Here is a 15,682-nt window from a genome sequence, read left to right as displayed (position 1 = left end):
AACGCCCGCCCCGCCCCTCTCGCAGTCTCTTCCCCTAGAGCACTTTCGCCCGGGGTGTCAGCAAAGGGGCTGCAGGAGAGGTGGGGCAGGCGTTCTTCTCACAGCGGAGGCCGGCAAAGGTTAGTTTGAATGTCGGGCGCATGTGTTCCCCATCCCCCTGCCAGCCCACCCGGAACATTCAAACTAAAAAACCTTCGCCGGCCTCCACAGAGAAGAAGGGAAGAGAGAGAAAGAGAGAATAAGAGACAGAGCAAAATGAGAAAGAGAGAGAGATAGAAAGGGTGGAGAGATAGCGAGAGAGAGAACAAGAGAGAGAAAATGTGTGTGTGAGAGAGAGAAAGCAAGAGAGAGAGAGTGAGAGAGAGAGAGAGCAAGAGAAAGAAAACAAGAGAGAGAAAGAAAGAAAACCAGAAAGCAAACAAGGGAGAGTGAGAGAGAAAGGAGACAGGGAGACAGAAACTGAGAAAAAAGAGAGAACAAGAGGGGAGAGAAAGAGAAGATAGGAAGGAAGAGAGAGTGAGAGAGAGCAAGAAAGAAAGAAAGAGGAGAGAGGAAGGAAGAGTGAAAGAGAGAGAGAAAAAAAGCAGGAGAGATAGAGAAGAGTGGAAGAAAGAGATAGAGAAAGAAGTGATAGAAAAAAGGGGGGGGGGAAGTGAAATGAGAAAATGATTGAGGCACAAAATGACAGGAAAGAGAGAAAAACAGAGAGAAGTGACTCTTGATTTAAAGCATATGGTAAAAGCACTTAAATAATAACAGAGGGAAAAAAAACCCAGCCCTGACCTGTTTTTATTAATAGTTACGTTTTTGGTTTTGCTGGTTGTTTTAGTTTTAATAGTAGTAGATTCTGGTTTTGTTTTATTATTAATTTCTTTTAATAAAAAAGAAGGGATTTATTTATTTATTTATTTACACTTCAGTCACCCAGTCCCAAAGGGACTGCCGCTCAGACACTATACTTTTCCGCCCACCCCGAAAAAAAACTAGAGGGAACATTGCTTTTCACTATTCAGAGCAATTTAGTGTCGCCAGCAAACTTTGCTACCTCACTGTTTACTTCTACATCCAGATCATTAATGAATAAATTAAAAAGTAAAAGTCCCAAAACTGAACCTTGGGGTACACCACTTCTCACTTCTTTCCATCCTGAGAATTGTCCATTTATTGCCACATTCTGCTTCCTACAATTTAGCCAGTTACCAATCCAGGACAAGACCTGTCCTCTAATTCCATGGCTGAAGAGCTTTTCTAGGAGCCTTTGGTGAGGGACTTTGTCCAAAGCCTTTTGAAAGTCAAAATTTACAATATCAACTAAATGGAACCCATCCATTCTACTATATATAATACCGTCACCTATCTGGGACTCGACCAATTGGTAACTAACAATACCAGACTTGATAACTGTCTGGATCTCATTTTTCTACAACAGCAAAAGTGCAATATATGGCTTACAAATAACAGAACCATTTTCCAACAGCGATCACAGCATCATAAACTTCAGTCTCAACTTAAGCCACACTATGAACCACCAAAATAATACAACACCAAAATTGAATTTCAAAAAAGCGAAGTACGAACTCATTGAAGCCCACCTCTCAACATTAAACTGGAAAACTCTATTCTCTGAATGCTACACTACTGATGACCTCTACAACACATTCCTACTCAAAATGAAAATTATCATCAGACTTCATGTACCTCTAACATGTACCATAAACAAAAAAAATAACCTCCCCATCTCAATAAGAAAATTACAAACAAGAAAAAAATATCTCTGGAGGAAAAACAAAAAAGGACAAGTTTCCCATTTCAAAAGCCGATATAAAAGCATTTGCAATCAAATAAAAACAGAATGGCCTTAACTACTACAGCAAGGAAAAGGACGGCATATAAATCGAATAAATAAATAAATAAACAAGAGGAAAGCCTCCAACGCACCAAATCTAATAGAGCTTCCTACAACTTTGTCAACAATAAACTCAAAGACTCTAGACCTATCCCACCTCTCAAAGGACCCAACAACAAAGAATACCATGATGACTCATCCAAAGCCAACCTCCTCAACTCTTTCTTTGACTCTGTCTTTGTTCACAGCAATGGCTCATCCCCCAATTTCATCAATCGCACCTCAAACTCCCTCAACGACTTAACCCAAGTAGACTTCACTGAAGACCGAGTTGAAAAAGCATTACGTGACCTTAAACCTTCTCTATCAGTCGGACCAGATGGTCTATATGCTTACTTCCTAAAAAAGCTCTCTTCTGCCATAACTGAACCACTAAGCATAATTTTTGAAAAATCCTCCAGAACCAGCACACTTCCTAAGCTATGGTCGAAAGCAATGGCCATCCCCATCTTCAAAAAAGGAGACCTCTCTCTTGTAGATAACTACAGACCAATTTCACTATGATGCGTCCCATGCAAAGTCATGGAATCAACTATAAACAAATCAATTACTCTCCATCTTGAAACTAATGATTTGCTCTCTAACAAACAATTTGGTTTCAGAAAAAAACTATCCTGCAAACTGCAGCTCCTCCACTGCAAAAATATATGGAAATCTACAGATGCAATTTATATTGGCTTCTGCAAAGCCTTTGATTCTGTGGTCCACGGCAAACTACTCCTAAAACTCAAATCCTATAGCATCTCAGGATCCCTCCATAGCTGGATTACAGCATTCCTTTCAAACAGACAACAATTGGTCAAAATAGGAAGCACCATATCCACCCCCGACCCAGTTAAAAGCGGTGTTCCCCAAGGTAGTGTACTGGGACCAACGCTCTTCATTCTCTACATCAATGACCTTTGCGATTACATCACAAGCAATTCCATCTGTCCGTCCATTACCCTGGGGAGAGAATCATTGACCCCCTCAGAGAGGGTTCGTAAGTCGGGTGTCCTCCTCGATCCACAGCTCACATTTCAGCTGTGGCGAGGGGGGCGTTTGCCCAGGTTCGGCTGGTGCACCAGTTGCGACCCTCTTTGGACCGGGAGTCACTGCTCACAGTCACTCATGCCCTCATCACCTCGAGGCTCGACTACTGTAACGCTCTCTACATGGGGTTACCTTTGAAAAGTGTTCAGAAACTTTAGATCGTGCAGAATACAGCTGCGAGAGCAATCATGGGCTTTCCCAAATATGCCCATGTTACACCAACACTCCGCAGTCTGCATTGGTTGCCGATCAGTTTCCGGTCACAATTCAAAGTGTTGGTTATAAACTATAAAGCCCTTCATGGCACCGGACCAGATTATCTCAGGGACCGCCTTCTGCTGCACGAATCCCAGCGACCAGTTAGATCCCAGAGTGGGTCTTCTCCGGGTCCCGTCAACTAAACAATGTCGCTTGGCGGGACCCAGGGGAAGAGCCTTCTCTGTAGTAGCCCTGGCCCTCTGGAACCAACTCCCCCCAGAGATTAGAATTGCCCCCACCCTCCTTGCCTTTTGTAAGCTACTTAAAACCCACCTCTGCCGCCAGGCATGTGGGAACTGAGATACTCTTTCCCCCTAGGCCTTTACAATTTTATGCATGGTATGTCTGTATGTATGTTTGGGTTTTATATTAATGGGTTTTTAATCATTTTTATTATTGGATTGTTATTGTACGCTGTCTTATTATTGCTGTTAGCAGCCCCGAGTCTCTGGAGAGGGGCGGCATACAGATCAAATCAAATCAAATCAATCAATAAATAAACTGTGTCCTCTTCGCCGACGATGTAAAACTCTTCAACACCACCAATAACACAACTACTTTTCAAAAAGACCTTGACGCTGTTTCTGAGTGGTCTAACACATGGCAACTCCAAATCTCAACTAGCAAATGCTCTGTCCTACACATTGGGAAGAAGAATCTGAACTCCAAATACGAACTGAATAATCAAATTATCGCAGACAATCCCCATTCGGTTAAAGACCTTGGTATACTAATAACAAAAGATTTAAGTGCCAAAGCCCACTGCAAAAATATAGCCAAGAAGGCTTCAAGAGTTGTAAACCTAATCCTACGTAGTTTCTGCTCTGGCAATCTCACACTACTTACCAGAGATTACAAAACTTTTGCCAGACCCATCCTCGAATACAGCTCATCTGTTTGGAACCCATTTCGCATCTCAGACATTAACACCCTTGAAAATGTCCAAAGATACAGTGGTACCTCAAGATACGAACCCCTCGTCTTACGAACAACTCGTGATACGAACCTGGGGTTCAGCAAAATTTTGCCTCTTCTTACGAACTTTTTTCGAGTTACGAACCTGCGTTCGGAGACAGCTGGGAAGCCGCGCGGCTGTTTTAAAAGGTAACAGCCGGGCGGCGGGGCTTCCCAGAAGCCTCCCGAACGCCGGTTCGTAACTCGAACAAAGTTCGTAAGAAGAGGCAAAATTTTGCTGAACCCCGGGTTCGGTTCGGGAGGTTGCTGGAAAGCCCCCCAGGCCGGCTGCGACCTTTTAAAACATCCGCGCCGCTTCGCAGCTGTCTCCCGAAGCCGAACGCGGAAGATCGGCTTTAGCGTTTGGCTTCAGGAGACAGCTACGAAGCGGCGCGGGTGTTTTAAAAGGTCGCAGCCGGCCTGGAGGGCTTTCCAGCACCCCCCCGAACCCTGAAGTTCGGCAAAAGTTCGGGGTTCGGGGGGGTGCTGGCAAGCCCCCCAGGCCGGCTGCGACCTTTTAAAACACCCGCGCCGCTTCGTAGCTGTCTCCTGAAGCCAAACGCTAAAGCCGATCTTCCGCGTTCGGCTTCGGGAGACAGCTACGAAGCGGCGCGGGTGTTTTAAAAGGTCGCAGCCGGCCTGGGGGGCTTGCCAGCACCCCCCCCCGAACCCCGAACCCGGAAGTTCGGCAAAACTTCGGGGTTCTGGGGGGGGGTGCTGGCAAGCCCCCCAGGCCGGCTGCAACCTTTTAAAACACCTGCGCCGCTTCGCAGCTGTCTCCTGAAGCCGAACGCGGAAGTTCGGGTTTTCCGTTCGGCTTCAGGAGACAGATGGGAAGCGGCGCGGCTCTTTTAAAAGGTCGCAGCCGGCCTGGGGGGCTTGCCAGCACCTCCCCGAACCCCGAACCCGGGTTCGGGGTGGTGCTGGGAAGCGCCCCAGGCTGGCTGTCACCTTTTAAAACAGCCAGAAAGCTGTTTTTTTGCGGGGGAGTTTTTTTTGGTTGCACGGATTAATTGACTTTACATTGTTTCCTATGGGAAACAATGTTTCGTCTTACGAACCTTTCGTCTTGCGAACCTCCCCCCGGCACCAATTAAGTTCGTATCTTAAGGTACCATTGTACTTCACCAGAAGAGCCCTTCACTCCTCCACTCGAAATAGAATACCCTATGATACTAGACTTTCAATCCTGGGCCTAGAAAGTTTAGAACTAAGACGCCTTAAACAAGATCTAAGTATTGCCCACAAGATCATATCCTTCAACGTCCTGTCTGTCGGCGACTACTTCAGCTTCAACCACAACAACACAAGAGCACACAACAGATTTAAACTTAATATTAACCGCTCCAAACTTGACTGTAAAAAATATGACTTCAGTAACCGAGTTGTCGAAGCGTGGAACTCATTACCGGACTCCATAGTGTCATCCCAAAACCCCCAACACTTTACCCTTAGATTATCTATGGTTGACCTATCCAAATTCCTAAGAGGTCAGTAAGGGGTGAGTACAAATGCACTAGAGTGCCTTCCGTCCCCTGTCCTATTGCTCTCCTATATCTCCTATACCTTTCTTCTATTGCTACATCTCTTCTTCTATTCTTTCATTGATGTGTTCTATTTATTTATTTATTTATTGGATTTGTATGCCTATTACTATACTTTCTTTTCTATTATTTCTTAGATATATTTTACTATGAATATCTCCTCTATAATCTTCATCATGTATTTTACTGTGTGTATATAGATATATACACACTAAAAACCCTCATTGTGTATTGGACAAAATAAATAAATAAAAATAAATAAAACTAGTTCCCCTTCATCTATGTGTTTATTAACACCCTCAAAGAATTCTAACAAGTTAGTAAGACACAATTTGCCTTTGCAGAAACCATATTGATTTTCTTTCAGAAATTTCTATTGAAGCTTTTTCCACAATTCCTTTATTCATATCGTTTATCTTGTGTTCCTCACTCCATGGATCCATGTTTTTTTTTTCTCACAAAGGGAACCTTTTATGTAAAGTGAGATCATAACTCTTTTTAAAGCCATTTCCATACGTCAAACTTTTATGTGACTCTTGTGTGGCTCCTCTTGTGAAAATCAAGATCATTACTACGAGTAAAGCTCTTCCCACACTCCCTGCACTTATAAGGTCTTTCTCCTGTGTGGCTACTCTTGTGTTGAAGAAGATGACTGCTACAGACAAAACTCTTTCCACATTCCATGCATTTATAAGGTCTTTCTCCTGTATGGCTCTTCCTGTGGAAAGAGAGACCGCTACTATGGGTAAAGCTCTTTCCACACTCCATGCATTGATAGGATTTCTCTGCTATGTGGATCTTCCTATGGGAATTAAGACCAGTGGTAGAAATAAAGGTCTTTCCACACTCCATGCACTTATAAGGTCTTTCTCCTGTGTGGCTCCTCTTGTGTCGAAGAAGATCACTGCTACCGCCAAAGCTCTTCCCACACTCCATGCATTGATAGGGTTTCTCTCCTGTGTGGCTCCTCTTGTGTCGAAGAAGATGACTGCTACGGCCAAAGCTCTTCCCACACTCCATGCATTGATAGGGTTTCTCTTCTGTGTGGCTACTCTTGTGTCGAAGAAGATGACTGCTACGGCCAAAGCTCTTCCCACACTCCATGCATTGATAGGGTTTCTCTTCTGTGTGGCTCCTCTTGTGTCGAAGAAGATCACTGCTACCGCCAAAGCTCTTCCCACACTCCATGCATTGATAGGGTTTCTCTCCTGTGTGACTCCTCTTGTGTCGAAGAAGATGACTGCTACGGCCAAAGCTCTTCCCACACTCCATGCATTGATAGGGTTTCTCTCCTGTGTGGCTCCTCTTGTGTTGAAGAAGATGACTGCTACGGCCAAAGCTCTTCCCACACTCCATGCATTGATAGGGTTTCTCTCCTGTGTGGCTCCTCTTGTGTTGAAGAAGATTACTGCTACGGCCAAAGCTCTTCCCACTCTCCATGCATTGATAGGGTTTCTCTCCTGTGTGGCTCCTCTTGTGTTGAAGAAGATTACTGCTACGGCCAAAGCTCTTTCCACATTCCATGCATTTATAACTTCTTTCTCGTATGTGGTTCGTCTTTTGGGAACTGAGACCAGTACTACAGCCAAAGCTCTTCCCACACTCCATGCATTGAAAGGGTTTCTCTCCTGTGTGGCGCCTCATGTATCGAAGAAGATCACCGCTACAGCCAAAGCTCTTTCCACACTCCATGCATTGATAGGGTTTCTCTCCTGTGTGGATCTTCTTGTGGGAATTAAGACCAGCAGTATAAATAAAGGTCTTTCCACACTCCATGCACTTATAAGGTCGTTCTTCTGTGTGATGGATTGCTTGGTGGATTGCTTGGTGTTCCTCCTTGCAATTCTTGTTTTCTTGACCATTAAAACCTTGAAAAATAAAAAGAAAAACTGTAGCAACAAAAGGGAACAATCAAAACCTTTCTTCTGAAATTTAGCCAAAGAATCATCATCAATGGATTTGAGTGGTTTTGTTCCCAAACTTGAAGAGCTGAAACAAAGATTATAGGAAAGACCCATTTCCAACTGAAATCATAGCCCTATAACAGGATGGGATGGCAGCCCTGATCTCACCTTTGACCTGGGACAATTCCGTGTGCCACAAACTCTCAAAGTCCATCGGACACCTTGTCATGCTGGGGCAGCAACCTACCAACCAGATCTTCAATAAAAGTCTGATCTCCATCTGTCTGCAGAGCAGAATCTTTGAAAGTCAGGGGGAATTTCTGGATGGCACTATCTCCCCACCCTCAACTTGAGACTAAAGACAAACTTGGTACACAAGTGGGCATAACTCTAAGCATCCCTCTCAGAGGTCATCTGGTCGGTTAAGGCAACTAAGGCCCATCGCGGACCGAGCGACCGGGATCAGGAAGGAATCCTGAATCCTGGTAGGCAGAACCTTCCTCAGTACATTCAGCCTCTTCCTCAGAGGCAAATTATGGAAGAATGCACAGATCGCTGACTTCCTTCATAGTGTTTTTTGATTTTTGTACAGTTTTCCAAGCAGCAAAACATAGAAAAAACAAGAGCATTGTCTGGAGTCCACATTTCGGCTGGCCAGGAAGGACGTGTTGTCAAACCTGCACCCCTGGAATTCCCTATTGGGATTTCCCACCTCTGTTTGAGCCTCCCGACCGGCCAACAACTCCACGGCTCTTCTGCGAAGGTGACAGCCAGGCAAACCCCAAACCCGAACTTTTGCCTAACTTCTGACAAGCCCCCCAGCTGTTTCGGAAGGTGACAGACGGGCGGCGGCGCTTTTCGGAGGCCCCCCGAACCCGAACCTTTGCCGAACTTCTGGGTTCAGCGCTCCCGGCGGCGGGTTCGTAAGGCAAAAATTTTTTGTAAGAAGACGCAAAAAAATTCCGAACCCCGGGTTCGTATCTCGAAAAGTTCGTATGATGAGGGGTTCGTATCACGAAGTACTACTGCAAATGGTTTGTAACCATAGGGAAGGCTGATGTAAGCCATATTCAGTATGTAATCATGGGTTTTGTAATTGTGCTTTCAACCTGATTGGCTGTAACCTATATAATAGGAGTAACACCCTTGCATGGGTGTGGTTTGTTATAGAGTGGCTTTTTAAAGTGGGGTTTGTTATAGAGTGGTTTTCTGCTGGGTGGTTTGTAGTTAGTGATTAGTGCTTAGTGGTTGCAGTGCTGGATGTAGTAAGAGTTATATGAGAGTATTGTAGATAGTTTGATAAAGTGATTAAATGTAAAGTTGATACTTTATTTAGAGAAGTATTTTGATAGGAAGGAAAGTAAAATATATTTTTACAAGAAAGCCTGCTGCAGTGTTTTTCCTTGAAGACTTCAGTTAGCTATAGTGATTAACCGTGGCTACTTGGTGGGTTTACCGTCCGCATGTGCAAAACTCTCCCACCATATGCTACACACATCCTCCACCTGGCCCCCATCTCTACACCTCAGGGACTCCATAAAATCTTATATGAAATAGGCATTTTGTATTTCATGAGCAGAACACTTTAGGTAAAATTCTTTAGCTAAAAAGCCAGGTTAGGCAGTCTGCCAACCTTTCTTTCAATGAATTTCTTTCTCCTATAAAGTTGGTTTGATCAAAAGCTTAAAACACCAGGCTAGAAACTAATACATTTACAGAGATTTCTAAAATTTTTGTTTTCACATCATCATCATCATCGGGTACAAAGCATAGATGAATGAGAAATAAATGAATTTCAACAACGGTAGCAGCATAACAAAATTCTACACAGTGAAGGGGGTATGAATGCTTGCTGAATGCACGGTCAATAAAGGATTTCCCTCCCCAGATATAACATTTAACTCTCTTCTATTTCCGAGCACAGAAAGGGGTTCTTACCCAGAGAAAACAGATTCCTGGAATTCTCCAGCATGACTTCTTCATGGAGGGCTTTTTGGTCAGCATCCAGTAGAGACAATTCCTCCTCTGAGAAATACACGGACACGTCCTCCAAAGACAGAACGTCCTGAGCAAGGACAAAGGTTTCCTTATTAACGGATAATCCCAATAACAATTTTATAGTTTTCTTTCACCAATTTTAGGAGAAGAGATCACGTGAACAAAATTGGTATCTTCTGCAGATTTCAGAATGAGATCTCACCACTTTTGGCTGATGGACCAAATGAATGATGTTTGATGAAGCTGGGAGTGTTTGCAATGCCTTAGGGCAGTGATGGTGAAGCTTTTTTCCCTCAGGTGCCAAAAGTCTATGTCCGCCTGCTACCGGAATTGCCCTCTTTCCCTACGTCTGGTGGGCACAGTAGGCTCATGTTTCGCCCTCCCCAGGTTCCAAAGGCTTCCGTGGAGCTGAGGGAGGCTAAACAGACCCCTTCCCCCAAAGAGGCCCTCTGGAAGCCAAAAACGCCCCTGTGCAAGCCAAAAAACAGCTGGCCAGCATACACATGCATGTTGGAGCTGAGCTAGGGCAACATCTCGTGTGCCAGCTGTGCCATAGGTTCACCACCACAGCCTTAGGGCATCTCATTCTTTAATATTCTTGGTCAATTGGTAGTTGGGTCTTAAATCCACTCCTGGTCCATGACTCTCATTCTGGTCTGTGACTCCCATGACTGTAACTTGTTGCTTATATCCTAAGATTTTTATTAATATTGTTTCTTCACTACTTATTTGACCCATGTGACAATGATTAAGTCTCGTACCACATGATTCTTGACAAATGTATATTTTATTTTATGTATGCTGAGAGCATATGCACCAAGACAAATTGCTTGTGTGTCCAATCACACTTGGCTAATAAAATTCTATTCTATTCTATTCTTTCTAGAGTGGGCAGAGCAAAATACTGGCAAAACCCACCTGACATCTTTTCCAAAGGCTCAATTCATCCACTCAGGGACTAAAGGACTCCAACTCCAACACCCTCATGGAGGAATTAAAAAAGACGTTGCAATGGAACTCTATATGCTTATGGGGGATTCACAATCCCCAGATGACGGCCGTCCCAAATACAATGGTACCTCTACTTAAGAACTTAATTCGTTCCGTAACCAGGTTCTTAAGAAGAAACGTTTGTAAGTAGAAGCAATTGTTCCCATAGGAATCCATATAAAAGCAAATAATGCGTGCAAACCCATTAGGAAAGAAATAAAAGCTCAGAATTTGGGTGGGAGGAGGAGGAAGAAGAGGAGGAGGACAGTTGCTGCTAAAGGAAGAAGCAGAGGCTTAAAAAGGGGGGGGGGGGTCCCTGAAGAAGCAAGGAGGAGCACATGCCTCCCATACACCCAGTGCGAGGCTGCCTCCCATACACTGCGCCAGAGTGAGAATCCCAGGGGGAATGGCAGGAAACTGGGGAGGCCTTCGTGCCGCTCTCAAATTTCCTGGGAAATTTTTCTGGACTTCGGTTATTAAGTCGAAAATCTTTCTTAATTAGAGGCAAAAAAATCTTGAACACCTAGTTCTTATCTAGAAAAGTTGTTAAGTAGAGGCGTTCTTAGGTACCACTGTATGCTTTTCAAAGGGAAAAAAGGACATATACTTTTGTAATGGTGTGTGAGAAAAACCCTGGGAGACAGAAGGAGGAGCCTTCTGATCCAGGGGCCTTTTGTGACCTTCCTCCTTACCTGAAGTAGCGTTTCAGCTCCATCACAAAGAGGTGAATCTAAATAATCCAAGGACAGCTTTCCACTCTCTGCGAGAAAGATTAAAAAACGGTGGAGGCAGATTTGTTAAAGAGGGACACTCCAATAAAGTGGAACGAAAGAATCAGCTAAATGTTGAAATCTGACCTCACACAGAAAGAGCTTTTCTTACCTTGCGTAGAGTCTTGACTTTGATCTTTCTGGATCTTCTCCCTGAAGATCAACTCTTGAGAAGATCTGAATGAATCTTTCCCCTCCTCTCTATACTCAGTCACAGCTTCCACAGATTTCTGGAGATGATTTAATACAAGAAACAAAAGAAGAACACAGAGATAGAATTAAATTATCATACGGCACCTTCAAACTAGCAGACCCCAATGTCCATTGCTGAAACAGAATGGAAGAATTGCATCAAATACATCCTTTGGAAAAATAGAACAAATACCCTTAATAATAATCCCAGAAAACTCTGCCAGAAAGGGATTGACAAATCCAGAGGGATCCTCTTTAGAGTTGCCATGGTTACACTCTCCCACCTGCAACTCTTCTTTCATCTTTTCCTCCTCCTGGCTCAGCAAGAAGCCTTCAGCCAGGGACACCGCCTGGGAACTGGTCTCTGCTCCACATTCCTGCACCCATCTTGCCATCTCTGGGGGAAGGACCGCCAGCAATTGCTCCAGGAGCACCAGGTCCAGCATCTGAGCCTTGGTGTGTTTTTCTGGTTGCAGCCACTGATGACAAAGGTAGTGAAGCCGAGTGCAAACATCTCGGGGACGACTCCCCTCCTGGAACTGCATTTTTCTGAAGTGACAGCATTGAACCTCTGGACTATTGGAAGACTCTTCGTGGCTCTTCCGCCCAGGACTTGCCCCGTTCTTCCCACAGCTCCATGGCTGAGCAGCTGGTGAGTCTTTTCTAATTTCTGCATCTGCTGGGTGTTGTCCCTCCATCTTCTTACTGATCTCTAATCCAGCTCCAAAATGGACCCAATGATTTTCATAGGTTTTTCCGTTAGATAGAGGTGGGGCCAAATTTTCCAAGGCCATTCAGCTCTCTTCCCAGACAAGATACTTAAGATTCCAGAAGAAGCAGAAAATATTTTGAGCTCAGATACCTGAAATGGAAAAAAATGGAATAATGGGAGAGAGAGGGAAGGGAAGATTAAGTAAAGAAATATGTCTGCACCCACCAAGGTCTTGGAAGGAGGTGAAATCTTATTATTTAGCTTGCACTGCCTACATATGGAGGAAATTGCAGTGAACCCTTCAGGATCAATGTCTATCAAAATATTGGAAAACACATTTACGAGGGTTGCCCAGAAAGTAATGCACATTTTTTCTTCAAGAATTATTTATTGAACACAATGGAATTTTCACACAAGAAAGAATGATGTTTCTTCTACACTCCCTATTTTTCCATGTAATCTCCGTCCCATTCTATGGCCTTCCTCCAGCGAGACACAAGGTCATGTATGCCCTTTCAGTACCACTCCTTTTGGTCACAAAGGCAATTCCGTCTTCTAATGGCTTCACCCTCTGTGCCCAGCGACTAACCGTACTTCTGTCGACTGCAGGTTCTCCATAAACTGTATACAAATGTTGGTGAATGTTCCCAAGTTTATTTATTTATTTATTAAATTTGTATGCCACCCCTCTTGTTGCGGCTCACAACAGTAATAGAAAACAATATATAATACAAATCTAATAATTAAACCTAAAAACCCATAATTTAAAAAACATGCACACAACATACCATACATAAACAGTATAGGCCTGGGGAAGTTATCTCAGTTCCCCCATGCCTGACCGCAGAGGTGGGTTTTAAGGAGATTACGAAAGGCAAGGAGGGTGGGGGCAGTTCTAATCTCAGGGGGGAGCTGGTTCCAGAGGGTCGGGGCTGCCACAGAGAAAGCTCTTCCCCTGGGACCCGCCAAACGACATTGTTTAGTCGACGGGACCCGGAGAAGGCCAACTCTGTGGGACCTAATCAGTCGCTGGGATTCGTTTCTTTCTCTGCAGTGAGAAATTCAGTGATGACACATGCTTGTAACGTACATCACGTACATACGCCATTTCAAAAAAACTGCTACGCTATCTGTCTGAAGAAATGCACAATTTACACACGCACTCCTGACAATTCAAATAATGTATATCTAAAGTTTCACATCCATACCATTACTGTAAGCTGAGGAACAAATGTGGTGCATTAGTTTCTGGGCAACCCTCATCCATGTAATTTAATTTCTACTTCCTAGTTTTTATTAAAAAATTAATTTTTATTCTTATGCCTTCCTGTTATTTTTATACATTACTACTTTCCCCAGAACAACATCCCTGTGAGGCAGATTGGGCTGAGAGCTGGGATGGGCTCAAGGCTTTTATGCCAAAAGTTGGACTAGAAATCTATTGGTTTCTGAGCCTTGTGCTTGAACCAAATGGCTCTCTCTGCCTAATCATAATTTAATATGATATAATTTACAATATTTATATATTCAATATAATTTAAAAGATACTTTGATATCATTTCTAACGAGCATAGTGAAGAACAAGTCCTTGCACCAGATCCTCGCACGTGGAGAGGCAGCCTTGCATGCAAAGCTAACAGGAGGGACTCCGACTGCTCGCTTCTCTCGTCCTTGGAAGGGGGAGGGGAGGGAAACCCCTTCTGGAAACGGAGCCAAGAAATAGGCAGGGAAACTGTCCAGGAGTCAACACTGACTTAGAGGCTCGAATCTCTCTTTTGCAAAGACCATCTCTCCCCCTCCCCCTCCATGCAAAGAGCCTCCAGCGCGGGAGAAAAGCCCCGTCACTAAACCCCGATCTCCAAGTGCAAAATTTCCCTGCAGCCTCTTCGTTTGCTAGGAAGATTCGCCCGAAGACTCACAGTTGTGTGTGTGAAGGGAGAGCACAACCGGAGACCGCAGAAAAAGTGAACAGCTTTTCGAATCTTTGCTGGAAAAGGCCTCGGGAATCCCGCTTTCTGTTTCTGTTTTGGAGAAGACGCCGGCGCATGCTCAGTTCTCTTGGAAGGCGGAGATAGGGAGGGAGCTCTTCCGGGGAGAGAGGATCCGGGGAGACCGTGGAGGATCCTTTGCGCAAAGCTTGAGGACCCTGCAAGGATATTATGTTCTAATCGGCGTCTCGGATGGTGGACATTAGATTTGAACAGGGACTCAAAAACTTGGCAACTTTAAGACTTGTGACTTCGATTCCCAGAATTCTACAGGCAGCTTGCGGGACAATTCCTGAATTGTCCACAAGACTTAAAGTTGCCAGGTTTGAAGATCTCTGGACTGAAAGGAAATGACAGGTTGAGGAAAATTAAGATTTGTATTGAGTTTCCTTTAACGAGTTCAGTTATTACAGCTACCTTTTAATATTCATGCCTTTGGGCAACCAAGGAGGCTTGGAAACACCAAAGGCAGACTGTAATAATGTGAATAATCCTGCAGTATAGATTCTGATGAAAAAGAGGCATCAAAAGAAAAGTACCAAAATGGAGAGAAAGATCAAATGTGTAGACCACTTTTTTTTTACCTCAAAGCAAGCTGTGATTATGGACTAAATGAAATATATGTAACTAGAGAAAAAGTGGAAAATTAAGGAAGGCAAATGCTGAAAAATAAATACAAAACTCAAATATTGCAAGGGAAAAATAAATAAGAGACATGAAGAGTTTTATTCTGGTGTTCAGGAGTAGAGAATACGCCTCAGCAAATTTTAGTAGGAACCTTTGGTGTAAGAAGAATATTTTTTTTCTTGCCAAAAGTATTGCACATTTCACTGGTTTGAAAAGATTAGTCTGGATTTGGAGATGATGGTTGAAGAAAAAAGAGATTTAGCTGCAATTAATGAAAGAAAGGATGGAGGAAAAATTGTGGTTAAGAAGCAACTTATAATATTCAATTCAATTCAATTAGATTTGTATGCCGCCCCTCTCCGAAGACTCGGGGTGGCTCACAACAATAATAAAAACAATATTCCAGTGAAAACAAATCTAATATTAAAAAGCACATAAAACACTATCATATTTAAAAAAGCAAACAACATATACATACCCAAACCTAATTTTTTTTAAAAAAAAAAAGCCTGGGGGAAAGGTTTGTCAACTGCCCCATGCCTGGCGGTATAGATGGATCTTGAGTAATTTACGAAAGAAAAGGAGTGTGGGGGTAGTTCTAATCTCTGGGGGGGAGTTAATTCTAGAGGGCTGGGGGGGAGTTAATTCTAGAGGGCTGGGGCTGCCACAGAGAAGGCTCTACCCCATTGTTTGGTCGACGGGACCCGGAAAAGGCCAACTCTGTGGGACCTTATCGGTCGCTGGGATTCGTGCGGTAGCAGGCGGTTCCGGAGGTACTCTGGTCCAATACCATGCAGGGCTTTAAAG

General features: G+C 43.8%; 1 pseudogene; it reads right to left on the bottom strand.

Annotated features, from left to right (window-relative positions):
- The window catches only part of LOC139159959 (zinc finger protein 721-like), a 55,274-nt pseudogene extending 40,951 nt beyond the window's left edge, over positions 1-14,323 (bottom strand).
- Positions 14,324-15,682: the final 1,359 nt, after the last annotated feature.

This window comes from Erythrolamprus reginae, chromosome 2, assembly GCF_031021105.1.
Source record: "Erythrolamprus reginae isolate rEryReg1 chromosome 2, rEryReg1.hap1, whole genome shotgun sequence".
In the NCBI taxonomy this organism is placed as follows: domain Eukaryota; kingdom Metazoa; phylum Chordata; class Lepidosauria; order Squamata; family Dipsadidae; genus Erythrolamprus; species Erythrolamprus reginae.
Note: the sequence above shows the minus strand (reverse complement) of the source record. Positions and strands in the feature narration are given on the sequence as shown.